The sequence below is a fragment of the Apus apus genome, chromosome 3 (assembly GCF_020740795.1).
Source record: "Apus apus isolate bApuApu2 chromosome 3, bApuApu2.pri.cur, whole genome shotgun sequence".
Taxonomy (NCBI): Eukaryota; Metazoa; Chordata; class Aves; order Apodiformes; family Apodidae; genus Apus; species Apus apus.
This window is the reverse complement of record NC_067284.1, coordinates 106402101-106420398: the sequence shown is the minus strand read 5'-3', so window position 1 is coordinate 106420398 and position 18298 is coordinate 106402101. Positions and strand designations below refer to the sequence as shown.

At 43.1% G+C, this 18298-nt stretch overlaps 2 protein-coding genes across 4 annotated transcripts in view; both read left to right on the top strand.

Moving 5' to 3' along the window:
- Positions 1–18298, top strand: part of LOC127382597 (gallinacin-13-like) — a 592294-nt gene that overhangs the window by 432936 nt on the left and 141060 nt on the right. The window lies entirely within an intron of this gene.
- The window catches only part of XKR6 (XK related 6), a 182703-nt gene that overhangs the window by 29853 nt on the left and 134552 nt on the right, over positions 1–18298 (top strand). Inside the window, exon 2 of one of the 2 annotated variants that reach the window (XR_007888993.1) lies at positions 17116–17226. The exons of the other annotated variant lie outside the window; for it this stretch is intronic. The gene's annotated coding sequence lies outside the window, so the exon portion shown is untranslated. The remainder of the gene's footprint in view (positions 1–17115; positions 17227–18298) is intronic. 2 annotated transcript variants of the gene reach the window in all.

Genomic DNA, 18298 nt, shown 5'->3' with positions numbered 1-18298 from the left:
GTCTTTACGTGATTCAGTGGATCTAAATGGGTTTAAAAGTCTTTGCACTTTTGCTGCTAGCACCAGAACAAGTCAGTAACATATTCCTTCAGCTCCTCTTCCACTCTGCAGGCAGTTTAAAGTAATTCTTCTCCACAGAGGAAAGTAGAAAGGGTAGCTTGATGGTCTAGTCCCTGTCCCATCTCCTGAAGGGTTTTGGTTCCTTGTGAAGACAGGACAAGGTGGGCCCACCAGTGTGATATATTTCAATTTAAGTGTGTTGTCAGCAATGCATGTGCTCTGTCACTTGTTGAGAAAGAGGTATGAAAGAGATTGACCTGAGACCTAATTTTAGAGTTGGGATTAAAACCATTTGGGATTTGGAGTTCTCCAAGAGGAAGATATTAAGGTTCTTAAAATAATTTTCTTCCTTCTTTAGTTCCATTACAGTCTTCAAGGTGGATATTGATGGCTTATGAGCAACTTAATGTTGAAATAAAAACAGAGAAGTCTTTGATACTGAATAACTGCAGAGTTTGGGGATAGGTTTTATTTTTAATGTTTATCTGACATGGATTAATATACCAAGAAAATGGATCAATTACACTGAAAAGTCTCCCCACATCACCTTGTCCCCCATGTCATTTAGCTGAAGTGTTCAGTGTAGCAATAACAGGAGGATGCTAGAAGCCTAAGTATTGAAAAATAAAATCTTGTCTTGGTATGTTTTTCAGTGTTCCACTAAAGTTCCCAGTTCAACCTGACTCATCAACCGGTTGTCCAGTTTCTGCTTTTACCCTTGTGATCAGACATGGGGGATTCAGAGCTGCATTTCTCCCCAAGAGGGGAAAACAAAGCAAGGCAGCTCTGTGCTATGGAGAATATGAATGTGCTCATTGAGAGCTTCACTGAATGTTTATAAAACATCAGGGATCACAGAAATGTTGTAACTTCAGGTTACTGATGATTGGTGTTTTTTTAAATAAAATTAATACACTTTGAGGCTGCTGAAATAGTGAAGCAAATATTTGTAGGTTTGTAGGAAATCTGTGTCATGCTTCTGAAGTTTATAGCTGTGGGTAGGAGGAGAAGTGTCATCTCCAGGAACTAAAACATCCTGATTGTATCACATGGAATCAACCTCCAAAATTAGTTCTTGCACAGAGAGACCCAGTCAAATAAAATCTCCCAGTTTTGTAGAAGGACTTGGAAGCTTTGTAACCACTGGCATTTGTGTATCAAGCCAGGGTTATTTACAGTTTGCTGTGAAGGGGCTTAACTAGTCGCTAGCAGTGTTAGCCTGTTTTTCATCTCTTGGAGAGAAAAAATACCAAATCCTTGAGTTTTGGATGGGATTGAAGAGATTTTTCACTTTGAGGTATCATGTTATGACCTCTGCTAGAGGCCCAACAGGGCAGTGTGGTTCATTTTGCTTTCAATATGCAAAAAAGCAGTATGCAGGAGGTAAAAGCTGAGTCTGGCTGCAAAGGTGGAGGTTAGAAACGTTGTCCAGTCAGGCAGGTTTGGTGCTAGGAATGCCAGAGCTCATCTGGAGTTGGTTCTTGCAAGAGGATATCAAGAGCAGCAAGATGATTACAGAATCATACCATGGTTTTGGTTGGAAAAGACCTTTAAGATCATCAAGTCCAGCCATTTGCCCAGCACTGCCATTTCCACCACTAAACCATGTCCCTCAGCACCACATCTACATGTCTTTTAAATTCCTCCAAGGGCGGTGACTCCACCACTGCCCTGCACAGCCTGTGCCAGGGCCTGACAACCCTTTCCACGAAGAAATTTTTTCCAATATCTAATCTAAGCCTCCCCTGGCACAACCTGAGGCTGTTGCCTCGTGTCTTGTCGCTTGCTTCCTGGGAGAAGAGACCAAACCCCTCCTCACTCCAGCCTCCTTTCAGACAGTTGTAGAGAGTGAGAAGGTCTCCCCTCAGCCTCCTTTTCTCCAGGCTGAACACCCCCAGTTCCCGCAGCTGCTCCTCATCAGACTTGTCCTCCAGACCCTACACCAGCTCTGTTGCCCTTCTCTGGATACTCTCCAGCCCCTTAGTGTCCTTCTTGTAGTGAGGGGCCCAAAACTGAACTCAGGATTTGAGGTGCAGCCTCACCAGTGCCAAGTATAGGAGGATGATCCCTGCCCTAGTGATTGATGAATTGCATTGTGGCCTGTTCCTGAATACGCTGTGTGATTTAACACCAGTGAACACAGGTAAGGCTGAGGTCCTCAGGGCATTCTTTGCTTCAGTCTTTACCAGTGAGGTCTTCCTGTCGTCTGTCATTAATGTGGGGGGTTGAGACGCAGAGGAACATCAGCTGCAGATACTTGCAAGTCTGTGAGACCTGATGGCCTCCATCTGCGAGTGCTGAGACACGTAGCTGATGTTAAAGTAAGGCCACTGTCTTATCTCTGAAAATTCAGGGAGATTGGAAGAGGCCCTCGATGATGGGAGAAAGGTGAATATTGGACCCACCTTCCTAAAACCACAAGGATGACCTAAGGAGCTACAGGCCAGTCAGCCCAACTTTGGTCACTAGGGATGGAACAAGTCCTCTTAGAACAAATTTCTGGGTATGTGCAGGAAAAGAAAGAGTTTGGGAACAGTCAGCATGGATTTACCAAGGGTAAATCATGTCAGACCAACCGGGTTGTCCTGGGGGTTAAAATGTTTGGGTTCGTGGGTGAGGAGAGAACAGTTGATGCTGTTGCAAAGGCAGACCAAGAAGAAGAGCTAAGCAAGTAGACAATCAGCCATTCCCAGCGTCATCTGAGCCTTTTTTTGCTGTTGAGTTGAGGCTGAGAACAAGAAGCATGTGTTTTCCCTGAGCCTAGCTGAGTCTGTTGGCAAAACTGTTACAAAACATCTAACAAAACTAAGAAGTAGGTTGAACTTCCCAGGTTTTACATTTGTTGGAGAAGCAGTCAAGATTTTTTTCCCCACCAGCAGCAGATTGCATCGAATCCGAATTAGATGGCTGCCATCTGCTTTCATACAGGCTTTGAAAACACGGGCCAACCCTCCACGGCATGGGTGAGGAAAATGGTGGAAAGTGTTTACAAATGTTTATAGGATTTAGGATTAATGTGCTATTTTCCTATTTTGAGTCAAACTGAATTAGGCTTTGACTGAAATGCAGAGTGGCATGTGCTTCCAGCAGCACAGTGTGATTCAAAAGATGAGCTTCCAGAATCTTTCCCTACCAAAAGATTTTGACCCTACTCAATCTGGTTCAACAGTATAATCCTGGAATGTGTATTTTGACATTTTTCTGCTCTCAGTCCACTGCAACAGTCTCAGATGATATATTATGGGCTCTCAGTGGTGCAGTAGAATCCCTCAGCATTTTTGGAGGAAAAGGAGAATAAGATTTTATGGACCCTAAGACTGCATCTGCTGTATGGATAACTGGGATTTCTGGAGTAGGGTGTCATGACCTGGACACAAGTGAGACATCCCAGAGTCAATAAATCACAGGGTGACTTAAACTTGCCACACGGCTGTTGGAGCATGTTATGTTTGAGCTGTGCAGGTACCTCTTCTATTTTTAGTCATATGTGTTTAAAAAACCCACAAAACAGAATGGAAAAAACTGGTGTTAGCGCTGCAGTTAAGGTCAGCAAGGTGCTGGAGCGAGTGCCTGTGGGAAGACAGCAGGGCAGGGTGCTTGTGCTGGGCTTCTCCTCCTGCCCCGCTCTCCTGCATTCCCATCGTTCTGTCATTGTAAGGTCACCTCATGTTCAGGGCTTTAGAGGATGACATGTTGCTACAAGGGATGAATTGTTGGGTAGTGACCCCAGTCAGTGCGAACGACTGGAGATATCACTCCATCTGCAGAGTCCCTCGTGAAGCCAAAGGAATCATGTGCTTGAAATCAAGTGGTGTGACCCGCAATGAATAAAGACACACGGGTAAGGAGCAGGGTTCCTCGCACACAGTGCGGGGCCTGTTTATTTCACTTGACTGGCCCGATTTAACTGATTTCACCTGATTTCACACAGAGTGGCTTGGTTTAAGCTTTCCTTAGCTGTGTGGGTGAATTGGAGAGCTTCATGGCAGCAGGTGGGCTGTGAGGGAGATTTTTATTTCAGTGAAGGTGCAGCTGCAGTAAAAGGAGTTTTTGGATGGTTCATTTATCGGGCATTTCCGTGCCTGGTTTTTACAGAGCCTGGCATGACGCTGCAGTTCCCAGGTGCCATTAAAAGGAGAGGTGAACAACTCCACCGCTCATGGGAAGCAGCGCCTGCAGAAGACACAAGACAACAGAACATCTGGCTGTCATGTTTCCTTTAGGTCTTAATTTAAAACCTTCAGCTGGATCGTAATTTACAGTACAGCTCATTCACACTGCTGCTAGAGGAGGCGTGGGTATAATTTCTTCTCACATTTACTCTGCTGGAATGGTTTAAAGCGGTAAGTGAGAATCAGACCCTTGGTTTTCTGGTGGTTTCTTTTTGTTCTAATGAAGGACGCACAGCTGGATCTAGTAGCCTTTAACCAAACCCTGGAGCATCTCTTCATTACTCTAATTCACAGTAGTGCCTGGGAGACCTGTTGCAGATAAGTGAACAGAGGATAAGAAAAGCAAGGCTCGTTACATCTCAGAGCTGCTTTGTTCTTTTGCTTTGATAATTATAGTTTCAATTATTTAAGCTATTTCTTATGTCATCGTGATGTGCGCAGTTATCAATGGGACAGCTCGGGCAGGGTGGAGGTGTTCCTGCTGAAACCACTTACACTCGGATTTACTCGTGTGACCTTTTGACACAGGAGTGGGTTGATAAATCTTTGCTGACAAGCGAGGAGGCATTACCACTTGTAATTTGCAAATTCGAAGCAGCAGCAATCAGGGAAGAGTGACTTCGTAGCACCAGCTCTAGGAATTTATTTAAAGGAAGATGGATTTGGTGTGAGGTGTTGATGAAGAATGTTTTGTTTTTGCCAGGTTCCTGAAAAGCTCTTCTTAATAAATTGCTCATCTTTGGAGGCTTGTAAGAAATAACCATGGATTGCCTCTTATCAGCCTATAATGTGCTTTCATCGCTCTGGAGAAGTATGTGATAGTGATACTGTGTTGGTCCCTGGAGAAACCCGAGGAGACATTGCTAACAGCTCCAGAGTTACGGCTGCAGCAAGTCTGTGTTAAAATGGAGTTTACGTTTCCTCATTAGTACAAATATCTCTATATCCTTATCACCAAAGTGCTGCTGCTCGTTTCTCATATGCGGAATTACTTTTCTGTAATGGTACAAGTCATTTAGCTCAGTAATACCAGAGTCAGAAGCAACTCCTTTTTGAAATGTTATGATTTATTGCTTCTTGAGGCTGTTAACATTGAAATGGCTTTCCATTCTTGAAACTCTAAGGCGTCTAAATATTGCTCTGCATTTACTAAGAGGCAAAGTCTATATGGTGTTGATGGCGTTGAGATAATAAAAGTGGGATCCTGAATGGCTATTTTGGAATGGTTTTCTGTGAGTAGCATTGAAAAGTAACTGGGTGGTAGAATGTTATAACCCTGCCATGTTTCTTTAGCAGGTTTCTCAGTTTTCTGAGGAGCTTGGGTTTTTGAACTCTCAACTGTGTACATGTTGATTCCTGTGTAACATACATCAGTGCTTTAGAAAAAAGAGTAGACAATGATTTCTTGGTTTAATCTTCCACTTGAAAAAAAAATAATAAAAAAAGGTAACACGAGAGTTTTTAAATTGTTCATCTGAGCCTAGCTAGGGATAGTGGTTTATCAGATTATAAATGGGCTTTCATTACCTGGAGGTGTATAATACGTTGGTCTGTGAAATATACACACGGGCAATGAAAAAATGGTCACACAACTATCACTGGATCCCTGCCAGTGAGTGTATGAAAATTAAATAAATCCTTGATGCACTGTTGATGGCACATGTACGGCTCCTCTCTCTGCTTCAGAGCAGAACAAATGCAGTGGACGCTTTTGCATCCCTGCTTCCTGCTGGCACTTTGCAGATAGATACGCGTCGTGGCCTCGCACTGGTTGAACATTTTCTGTCCGACCATGCCATCTTTGAAGTCTTCTAACAATTGCATCCAGTTCCTGTGACACCTGCTGGTGTTTTTACAAGTGAGGATCTGTCAGGATCTCTGGAGGGTTTGAGCTAAGCTGTGAGCATGGGTGTGTGTTTCATAGTTCCTGGAGCCTCTCCAGGTCGGGCTTGCAGCTGGTTAAGGCGACTGCTGCTGGCTTAGAGGTGACATTGTGCCGGGTAATTAGCAGACACGTCCTCTTCTTCCTTCCCTCCAGATGACAGTGGGTCGAAGAAGATTTTTGACAGCTCCTGCTGTTTTTCTGTGAAGCAACTGTAGACCCTCTGTTTTGCTGTAGTCACTGTATAGCAAGAGGGTGTGCTGCAGCCCTTCTGCCAGTAAACCATGTGCTTTGCCATCCTGTGGCATGCCAGCTCTCAGGTTTATCAGTGTATTTTATTTTTATATTTTATTTTTCCATGGCCAAGGAAAACTGAACTGAGGTTTGCCTCTGAGGGGAGGTGACTCCCCTTCCCCTTCCAGTGTACTACTTAACAGGCTTTAAAAACTGCTGACAGTTGCTTTAAGAGCCGATTTTCAGGTCGGGCCTTTTGTAACTCAGTGGCAGGAGGAAGATATTGTTAGAAACCAAAGGAATGGAAGGGTTGATGTTGCTCGAGGCAGGAGGAAAGGGTGCTTCACTGCTGTAGAATAATACTTTCATTTTAAAGTGCTTCTCCTGCCCCTCCTGCTCAGGCACTCCAGAGTTCGCTTCAGCAACACTCCAGCTGTCAGGCTGAGATGAATTATCGGTAGCACCACAGCACAACAAGAGGAGGTTTGAAACAAGGGCTGGGGTCCAGAAGTGACTTGCTTAAATGGTCACTGAGAAACCAAAGATGCTGAGGGAGAAAATTAACTGCAGAGCTTTTGCCAGAGACTTGAAGAATATTAAAGGGGGACTGTAGAGGAGAGTATTACTGCATGCAACATGCTGCAGCAGCGATTTCTCAAGGTGTAAAAGCAGGTGGTGTGTGAGCTCTGATTACTACTTTGGTGAGTGTGTTTCAAACACTCCCCTAAATTAGCACATATTCAAATAGCGCTAAGTCTGCTAAACATGTGATCTTGCTTAGAGTTTTTGTGTTTGAGCACAGTAGAAAAGCAGTAGGTTCTGTTGTTCACCTTTACGCTGAAGAGCATGAACAATGGAGGGCAGTTTATGTGCTCAAGAGTTGCTCCAAGCAGTGAAGAAAAATATGTTACAGTCCAGAGGTAACAATTAAGGGCATGCATTTACAGGAAAAGAGGGTAAGTGCTCTTGCTTTGTGGTCTGAAGCCCTCTCCTCGTGAGGTCACATCAGGCAAAAGCTGCTGGTGGATATAAGCACCTTAAGTACAGCTTTTTAGAAGAGGACACAGTGAAAAATAAGCAGAAAGATGCTTAACCTGTCTCTCTGCCTGGTAAGCAGCATAGGAACACTGCTGTATGGGGACTGAGGCACTTTGGTTTTGATCTTGGAGCCACAGAAATGTGGAACAGCATCTGGCTTGTGGCTTCTGTACTTGCAGGTCAAGCCTGGTGTGTCTGTCACTGTTGGAGTTTAGAGCTCCTTACTGTACCCCATGTCTCCATTGTAAAGGGTTCTTTCATGACACCCCATACAAAACTTGTTTGAATATTCTGAGACCCTGGACCATTTTCATCCCTGGGCATCATAATGTTTCAGCAAGGTCTGATCTTGGTTTTTTTTCTTGTGCAATTGGAGAGTTGAAATCTGTGGTGAATATATTAACATACATTGAATTACAGAACAGATAGTTAGCATTTTTCCTGAAGGATCCTAAAATGTTTTACAGACACTTTCATGTATCACTACACAAATGCAGCCACTTTTGCTTCATGCTTAGATTTAATTCAAGATGGAGTGAGAGATTTTGCCCAGGGAGATGAAGTAAACCAGTATATGCTCCCAAATTGATTACTATGTCTTAGCTCAGGTTATGCCCTACCACCCTGCAGGAAGAGCTGTCAGCAGAAGATCCAGATCAGTGGGTGTACAAAGGAGCATGTTGAGCCATTACTTCCACATCCTTCTGCAGAAAGGAGTGGATGTTCTGTTGTATCATGAGGTTTCTTTGCAGGAGGACAGATCATGAACAGAGAATTTTGTTGTGTAAACCCAGGAGTTGGTTACAGCTGCACCAAATCACCCTCAGTCCCATTCTCCCCAAAAGAAGGTATCTGGGGTTATTTAGTCTGAAGAAAAGGAGGCTGAGAGGAGACCTCATCACCCTCTACAACTACCTGAAAAGACACTGTAAAGAGGTAGATGCTCGTCTCTTCTCGCAAGTAACTGGTGGTAGAACAAGAGGGAATGGCCTCAAGCTACAGCAGGGGAGGTTTAGGCTAGATATTAGGAAGAACTTTTTTAACTGAAGGGTTTGTCAGACATTGAAACAGGCTGCCCAGGGAGGTGGTTGAGTCACCATCCCTGGATGTGTTTAAGAGTTGTCTGGATGTGGCGCTTGGGAATATGGCTTAGTGCTGGACAGGGCAGAGTAGGGTTAATTATTGAACTCGATGATCTTAAAGGTCTTTTTCAACCTAAGTGATTCTGTTATTCTATAATCTCAGAACTGCAGCTGACCTTGTACTGCTGGTGGCATCTCACGTGGGTCTCTGTGTCCATGGTCCAGCTACACCACAGGGATTCAGAGGTGCTGGGCCAGGTCCATGGCGCTTTTTGTACCAGCCGGATGCTCCAGCCTACCGTTGCCGTGAATTTGCATCCGCCTTTCCACCTGAAATTAAAAACCCTCCAAATATTCAGGGTGAAAACAGATAAAATATTCATCTATTCTTAGACTCATTAAGGCAGTGTAATTGGATAGAGGCGCTTCCTCCACTCTAACAGGGCTGTCTCGCTCCTGAGCCAAGATTCATTTCCACTGGCAAGAGGATGCTCTGCGCTCTCTCCTCACGGATAATAGATGTGTGAAGGGTCCCTGTAGCTCTGCTCTCTTGGAAAGCAGCAAACTGTTGCAGCACCTACCTTGCTTCAGCTCTTCCCAGGGATGGCCTTCCTCACTGATGCTTCTTTTGCTTCAGCCCTGAGCTGGGAATGCTCATCAAGGCCATAATCAGCCTCTTGCAGATATTTTGTTTCCCAAATTGATGTTTTGTGATTTCCTCTTCCTGTGATTTTTTTCCTGTTTCTAGCAAAGCTACATCCATTTGAAGACTCCTGCTCCATCTTCCCCTTTGTTTGAAATGGATTTGTGCATTTTTTTTCCTTTTGTAATTGAAACAATTTCCAGCCCCTGCTAGGATCAGGAGCTCCCTGGGTATCTTAAAATGCCCAGTGAGACAGATTTTGTCCTAAAGAGACCTAACTTGTAATTTGCACTCAGTGGAAAGTCTTCAAATGCAGAAGCTGCTTATAGTGTCTATAGCAGATGTTAAATAGCATGCATACTGGGCTGGAAAGGGTGAAACACAATTTTTAGAGACTGGGGGTAGGTAGAATTGCTCTCTGAGTCTACAGGAGGGTGGGCAGTGGCTTGAAAGCCTGTGGTGCATGGTGCACACACAGCTTTCTTGGGCATCAGCACTGGGCCCCCAACAAACTGAAGACTTGAAAATAAGCTTATCATAGAAAAAGCTGTAACTTGTTGCCACCACCAGCTCCTCTTATGTATTATTTGATGGCAGAATGAATTTGTACTCAGCACTGGTGAGGCTGCACTTTGAATCCTGGGGTTGGTTTTAGGCCTCTCACTACTGAGTGGCTGGAGAAAGTCCAGGGGAGGGCAATGGAGCTGGTGAATGGCCAACAGTACAAGTCCTGTGGCTGAGAGAATTTGGGTTGTTCAGCCTGGAGAAAAGGAGGCTGATGGGAGACCTTCTCACTCCCTACAGCTACTTGAAAGGAAGTGGGGGGGAGGGGGCCTGGTCTCTTCTCCCAGGTAACAAGTGATAGGACCAGAGGAAGCAACTTCATGTTCAGCTGCTGTTTACCAACACCCCCAGGTCCTTTTCCTCAGGGCAGCTGGGGTTGTTGTGGCCCAAGTGCAGGGCTTGACACTTAAATGCCCTTGTGGCACTCATGAGTTTTTTTAGGACAGTTGGATGCTTTCATGCTGCCAGTTCATTTAAGGCATCAAGTAGTTTTGTAATTATTAACATCCAGTTGCAAAACCTTAACAAAGTGCTGTTTGAGGCTGGAATTTGTCTGTTGGATACAGATGGGTGAAATGCTTGAGATAATCAGAGGTCAACCAATTAAGCCTTATTTTTTTGAATAGCCTTGCTGGTGTTAGGGAGGGCTTTCTTAAAGCGTATTTACTGTGTAATCTGTTGAGATGATTGTAAGAGAGCCTTTGAAGGAATTAGTGAAAATCAGTTGAGACTAGTTTACATTCAGGCAATGGAGAGCTGCTGCAGAGCCTGACACTGCCTGAACATGTGAGGGATCCTTTCTGCTATCCCAGCTCTGTCAACCTTCACAACACATTGAAAAACTGCTTTTTACAGAATCATAGAATAGTTTGGGTTGGAAGGGATCTTAAAGATCATCAACGTTTTCTGCCTGCCAGACTGATCTGTGTCTTCACTGTGGTCTGACAAAGCAGAGTTCTAACAAAATGTGCTTCTGCGTTTGGAAGGGAGCAGTTAAATAACCCACCCACACCATGCTTGTGGTGGGTGGGTTTTCAGTTTGGTCCTGCATGGACTCAACAAAAGTATCAAGTGCATCTTGATGTAAAAGCATGCTGGGGCTACTTGGGCCTGGGATAGTGTTTTGCTGGCATCTTCGGTCCTCTGTGGGCCAAGGGAGATAAATTCTACTTTCTTGATTTAAAGGCAGACTGCTTTTTTTGTAAAGAAAAGGCTTAAGTAGTAACACAAGGAAATTTTGGGTGCTTGGAGGATCCTGTCCTGGCTGTCAGTGGAGCTGCTGTATGGGGTGGGTGTGCTGTGTGGAACCATCTCTTCACCTCAGGCACCAACTGATCGCTTTTACTGCAGAAGAATGATACAAAAATGCTGACACTCTTCATTTTTTGAAGGAAAAATCCATATGTTGCAGTCTTGTGTGAACAAATGTGGTGTCTGGGCCGGAGAGACAAAGTTAGCTGGGCAGTAATGAGTTTGCTCATGGTAAGAATCCACATCGAAATGGAAAATGATGAGAGTTTGGAGAAATCAAGCTTGAAAAATAGCTGTTTATTGATAGTGCTCACACAGCTGATCCTGGGATTGCCACCCCCTTAATGTGCTGTTGATGTGGAGTGCAGTGTCCCAGCAGGGCAGCACTTGCAGTCTGTCTGTCTAGGAAGTCTAAAGCATCTGTTACAAAACTACAGAGGTGCTGGTTTAGTCTTTACCTTGGCTGGGTATAAACAAATGGCAAATTAATAGGGGCTTGGTGGAGTAGCTCTGTCTGGCCACATAGAGGAAAAATCTTCCTTTAGGCAATGGTTCTGGGGTCAGATATCTAGGTATCAGGGTATCAGCACACGCTAAGGAGGAGTATCTTCAGCAGCCACTGGTGCCCATTATATGCAGTGGCCTCTGAGGCTGGCTCTCTTCTGTCAGATGACATATCTCTTATGAGGAAGGCTGAGGGACTTGGGTTTTTTTAGTCTGGAAAAGACTGAGGTGGAATCTTAGAAATTTTATAAATACTGGAAGGGTGCTTGTCACGAGGATGGGGCCAGTCTTTTTACAGTGGTGCCTAGTGACAGGACAAGAGGTAATGGGCACAAACTTGAACATAGGAAGTTCCATCTAAACATGAACAAACTACTTAGAGGGTGGCAGAGCACTGGAACAAGCTGCCCAGAGCAGTTGTGGAGTCTCCATATCTGGAGACAAGCAAAACCCACCTGGAGACCATCCTGTGCAACCTGCTCTAGGTGAATCTGGCAGGGGGTTGGACTAAATTATCTCCAGAGGTCCCTTCCAACCCCTAATATTCTGTGATTCTCTGTGATGTGGGAGAGGGCCTTTATTTTCATGCCCACCCTTTTTTGTTCTTCACCCATTGAATACCCATAAACCACAGCACCATACGGTGCTAGGAGAGTAGTTTTAACTTATGGGGGAACAAGGTAAACTGTTGTGATCTCACTTAGGGTGGCATGTGGATCTATCCACGGGGATGAATCATCTCCCGATGAAAGCACGGTGGTTGCGTTGCTGTGAATGGTTAGGAAGGATTTAGCTTTGCTTTCCTCTGAAGCTCTAAATGTGATGTTGCCAGAGGCACTGAGAAGTGGCAGATGAAGCAAGAGATGTTCCACTGTTGCCAGATTTAAATTCTGCCAGCCGGAGCAGCCGGACACCAGCGCAGAGCATAACTCTGCTCACACAGTGGGTTCACCAGGACAGTAAGAAATCAGGGATGTCAGGAAGATTCAAGTAGCTTTTCACCTCATATAGTGCAGATTCTCCAGCACCATCATGTTTCCCTGTTGCAGGAGGTGTGTGTTACTTTTCACCCTGACATCTTTTACTGCTTGGCTCACTTCAGGGGCACAAACCGGAGTGGGAGTGATGAGTTAGTGGCTTTGACAGGTTTGCAGAGGAGCGTAGTTTTAATGTGGTAGCCAGAAATAGGTGTATTTCTCTGGAAGTTCTTGAGACAGATTTCCTTATTCTGAATCCTCATGAGTCACCAAAAAACCCCACAAAACAGTAAGTGCTGTTGTGTTATTACTGTTTGTTGTCCTGAAATTCCTTTCTGGGATGCTGGCTTGACCTCAGCAGCAAGGTAATGCCAGGGGACTGGAGAAAAATTTTGTTCAGAATTGAGGGTTTCAGCAACCAGCTATATCTGAAAGGCCTTTTTGCTCCTCTTACATTACTTTTGTGTATCCAAATAACCTGATTTAAGACATGGATTTGATTTACGTGATACAGATATGCTGGACATCCTTTATATTCCCGTGCCTTGGCTTCCCCACATGTTTTCCCAAATGTCTTTCTAACACACTTGACCACCACTTAGCAAAAGGTAGTCCTGTTGCTGGGTCACCCTCCAGAAGATGCTGTAATATACTAACAGTAACACTGAGCAGCTAATTTTGTCCTTTGTGTATTTAATTAAGACTTTCAAAGGGCTCTCTCTTACCTCATGAGTTTAGGAGAAGCTCTGTAGCTAAATCTGTTTGCCCATTTTCCCTGACATGCTTTGTTTCTGACCCAGGTTTAACCTTTCTCAGATTTTCATTAGAAGTGCCACTGCCTCAGTGTGTAATATTCTGGTTAAGTCCAGCTGTATTAACATCTTAACTGATTTCTCATGCAATATTTTTGCTACCCAGAAGAAAACAGGAGAATGACCTACCTCCAATGTGAGTATTCATTCTGTGAGAAGAAAGAAGAGTACAGATTACACTTAAAATCTTACTTCTGAAGTACCAATCTGCTTGATGGAATTGGTCTGTTACTGCTCCCTCAGGCATCCTGTAAAGTTGTAATGGAGGCACTGGACATAAATAAATGCTTTAAGCAGTTTAGCTGGAAGTCTGGATCCTCACCTTTCCCCCTTTCCCTGTTTGGTCTCTGTTCTTCCCTCCTGCCTGGCACTGTAATGATTTAAAGAGTTTTGTATCTATTTTCACGTGGCTGCCTTGGAAATCTTTTCAGCCAACTTCCCTCTGGACTATCTACAAGCATTAAAAGATGTTTGAAATTACTCAACCTCAGCGGTGCTTGAAATCGAGCCATGTTCTATTGTGTCAACAAAGTGCTTCCAAGTGGTGATTGCAGAGGCCAGAGTAAAGGTCTCCAGCTCTGGTGCTGCCCACAAAACTGCCTTATTAAGTGATGTTCATCCACCTGGTAGCTTAGATGTGATGTCTCTGGTTGCTTATTTGTCCACTTTCTTCTGTTTTATTTGGTTCTTAAGCAATGAGCAGATTGAAACAATCCCTGCTGCAAGACTTGTTCCTGCTTGTTTTCCTTTGCATGCTTGGATCTACTCAGTGCTGATTTGGGGAAGAATCAGAACCTTCACAGGCTATAAAAAATCTTTTATATCACTGGGAGGCTGAAGAATTTAATGTTGCCCTCACAGGCAGTGCTGTATTTTTTCCTAGATCAGACTGTTTCAGAGGTAGGTGAGGCTGCCACCTCTTCACCCATGTGATGCTCATGGCATACATGGGAGAGGAGCAATGAAGAGACTTATTTCAGACTTGGATGGTGTCTTTCCTGAGTAATTCTGCTGACCAGTACACTGGTTGCTGTCTGGGCTATGAGGACATGCTGTCTGGATTTCTTTGAAGCGATGCTTTTCAGTGGGTGCAATACAGTCTCTGGGTCTTTCTTGGCTCAGATTATCTCTTTCCTGCAGCAACTTGGGTATTTTGCAGTTAAGTATCCTTGCAGAACACTGTCATCTGGTGTCTAAAAGCATCCTTTAAGTGAAAGATGAGGAATGAGTTTCTTTTTTAGTTCAGAAAGTGTACTCTGGGTTCAGTGAGTGAGGAGCTCAGCTGATGGTGGATCAGCTGTTGAAAAAATCCCCTCTCTGCTGGTCCCAACTGACAGTAAAAGCAGCAGATTGTCCTCTGTGTTTGAAGTCAAAATAAGCAAAATACTGAATATTGAAGCACCAGCAATCTCAGAGTGAAGTCATATGATAGCATTGGACCTGAGGATTTCTGAGGATAGAGATTGGTAAAGGCTTGTTTTGTCTTACAGTTTGTATGTCTCAGGAGCAGTGCTTTGAGTGCCAGACCTAATGAAGCCTGGTGTCTCTGTGGCTTGTGTCTCACGGTCATTTGCTCTGGGCCACAGGAGGGTATTGTAGGCCTGTGGAAGTAATTTTTATGGTTTCTGTACAGATTCTTCAGTGCCCAAGAAAGGAGAGCTTCACACTGTAGCCTTTCTCCAAGAATGAGAAAGGAGGAGAATCCACCACCTCCACTCAGCATCAGTGTGATCTTTGGTGGGTTTAAATTGATTTTAGGCTTGTATCTTCCATGGGACCTCATTGTCTCTTCCCTATAACTCTATAAAACCCCTATAAACACTAATTATCTTGAAGATTGCTTCTGCTGGGATACTGGGATTTTGAAAATTTGAAAAGTCACCAGAAGTATTTAGGAGAGTAAGTCCCAGTCCAATGGAGATTTGGGCATTGAAGATGCTCGTGTATGCTCCCTGAGAACTGTGCTCCAGAGGCCAGATTTAGATCCCTAGAGGTATGTGTGGTTCCCTGCATATTTGGAAAATAATGCATATTTTTAAGGTGGCTTTGACGTGGTTGTCACTCTTTATAAAGGAGCTTGAGGACCTTAGGTATTTTCTGCTATGGGGCAGCATCTTTTCAGTCAGGTTGAAGTGGATGGATGCTCAGTGATACGAGCAGTCATACCTCGTGGCTTCAAAAGAGCTTTGAAAACTCAGAGCAGCTGAGCTGCGTGCAGCCTCCGTTTTGAATGTGGCATTCATCTGAAGTATTCATTAAGATGGGGAATTATTTGCATATTATTAGCATTATTACATGGGAATAAAGCTGCTGCTGGTTCTTCCCTCCCTCCATGTATCTTTCATCACCCGCCTTTATAACAGCTCTGAATCCTGTTTGTTGTGTGACAAACTGGGCTGATAGATCTTGTTACTCACTTGAATGGCTGGGAGACTCATTGCACATTACTGAATTTGGTGAATTATGTAATAAATGCATAATTAAAATTAAACCCAGAGCCTCTCATGGAACCTTATAAAATTCCGTTCATGATGAATTATAGAGAAAAGTACATGGGTATTAAAATTTAAGCCTAATTATTTGGATTTATTTTTAATCAATATTTAATATGCTACCTATAAGTTCCTGCATACCCACAGCAAATCTGCTGTTGTGGCTTTGCTGGAAAGCACAAAAAGTGTGTGTGTGGAGTAAGTTGTTTGTTTTCATTGTGCTTCATATTTTAATATTTGATTACAGAAAGGAAAACTCCCCCACGCACCATGTGCTTAACATTTTTTCAGCCAAGGGAAATGACTCCAAGGAGTATGCCTTGTCCAAGCTGGTCACCTCTGAATATTGCAGTTTGTTGGAGGAGGATTGGAGTCCTAGGAAATAATTCACTGTAATGGAGCATCACTTGATTGTTCACTCATTGAATTGTCACTAAAATAATTCTGAAAAACCTTTCTGTGATGTTTCTCTGCAGTCCTAATTCTCACTGAAAGGCAGCTGCCCAAACTGCTGTCAGGTTTAAACTTGAGGTGTACTAAAAACTTATTTTCTACTTGCTTAAGGTGGCTTTAGAGATATTTTCCAATGCCTTGGAAGGAGAAGTGTGTTTTTTTTTAAGGCAAACAGTCTGCAATTTTGAAAGGTTTGTCTCTTAAGTACGAAATTGAATAGAAGGGATTTTACTCCCCTAAATCCCCGTTTTTAGAGAAAGCAGCTTGAGATCTCAGTAAGAGAATTAACACGTGGGTTAAACTTACAATAAGAAGCAGTACTTGGAAAATGCCTATTCAGATGCCGGAAAGGAAATAATAGGATTAGTTCTTGTCATGTCAGTATGGATTCCTCCAAGTGCTGGCTGTGCTGACGTGCATACGTTACATGTTGTTGGCCTGGCCGTGAAATTGAGGACAATGAAAATAAAGATGACTTTTCTTGGAGGCAATTTGTTTGAATGTTTAAGCTGGTACTTCTGCACACACATACCACAGGTAATTCAGTTTGACAAATAAACCACTGATAATCCCTCTCCCCCATGCAACGCTGTTGTTTGTGACTGAGATTATCTTAATTGCAGCTGTGTAACTGGTAAAATGCCTTTATCCTAAGTCAGGAATACACCGTGGGAAATGTGTAGTCCATTTCTGTTCATTTCTATCATCTGTTAGAAACATAATACATTTTTACCTGCTATTTATGTTATTCCATTGACAAGCCATTTATTATTCCAACATATAAATTAATTTATTTACATTATATCCATACTTTCAAGTTAAAACATTTTTGCCTTTTGATTATTTTATTTTTTCACAATTCATGGTAATCCAGAATCCTGAAACAAAACATTATTTTCAGTTTCTTGTGTGTGACATATCATAATCATCCATGTGTGTCTTTATTTTTAGCTTGAGAGACATGAAGCGTTAAGGCTGAGTTGGGGTTATTTGGACATCATCTGATTCCATCATAGAAGGTGCTGTAGGAGATCGACACCCTGAAAAACTCCCAACAAAATGGTAATGAGAAAAAGAAAGGCTTCTGTTGTGCTGGCATTCTTCTGTTTCTTTTTTCTTCAGGCACAACTACTGTTGCACTGCACAGCTTCTCTTTCCTTTCCTGTGGGGTTTGCTTTTGCGTATAGTCCTGAGAACTCCCTGAAAACCAGTGCTTTGGGAGTAGGGGGGAGGTTAGGCAGCATTTTACCAAGCAAAAACCCCTGTGTTGAAGAATGCTGTGAAGATTTGTAGGGACAGATAATTGGCAAATGCAGCAAATATGTCTGTAGATTAACAGCAGTGGAGGAAACAAGTAAGGCATGTGCTTAGGTTGATGTTTCACTTCATAGCTGAGTGTATGTCTGAGAGTGTAGCCAAGTACTCCTTGAAGCTGGAACTTAAGGAAGGCAAAAAAACTTTACAGATTGATTTATTACAGAGAGTATTTGCTGTGTTTGGCACAAGATATATTTAGCATGTGTACGTGAAGCTTTTGAAAGAGCTTTCTTCACATTTTTAAGTGATAGACACGTGCAGCTAAAGCTGTCTGGTGTGAGTTGCAGCTAAATCAGTGCTTGTTTCAAATGGAGTATGTTTTAGCATAGTGTTACTCCATACTCACTAGAGGAATCTGTTCAAACTGAATAATCTTACATTTCTGGAAGACAACAATATATCATGCTAAGTAGCTTGGATTTAAAAAAAAAAGTCCTGTAAAAAGGAATGAGTTTAGAAGAGCCACACTGAATACATATAAGTATGTACATGTGAGAGTTCTATGTCTGTATCAGAAAAGTGTACTTTATCAGGTTACTGTGCTATGTATTTTTCTTATTCTTGGACTGCTCCTTGCATGAAATGCCTCATTCTGCTCTCCTCTGTAGCTGTTCCTTTCTTACTCACTAACAGGAGTTGCTGTCTTCTAGCAAAAGGTGCTTAACCGTGTTATACTTATATGTCTTTTTAAATGTGTCCATTTAAATTAATAATTAACAGGGCGAAGATATGTGTATGATAGAATGTATCCCCTTATGGATAATTGTGATTTGATGTGATCTAGCCGTTTTGTACTTAATTTTTTGGTGTTTTTTTA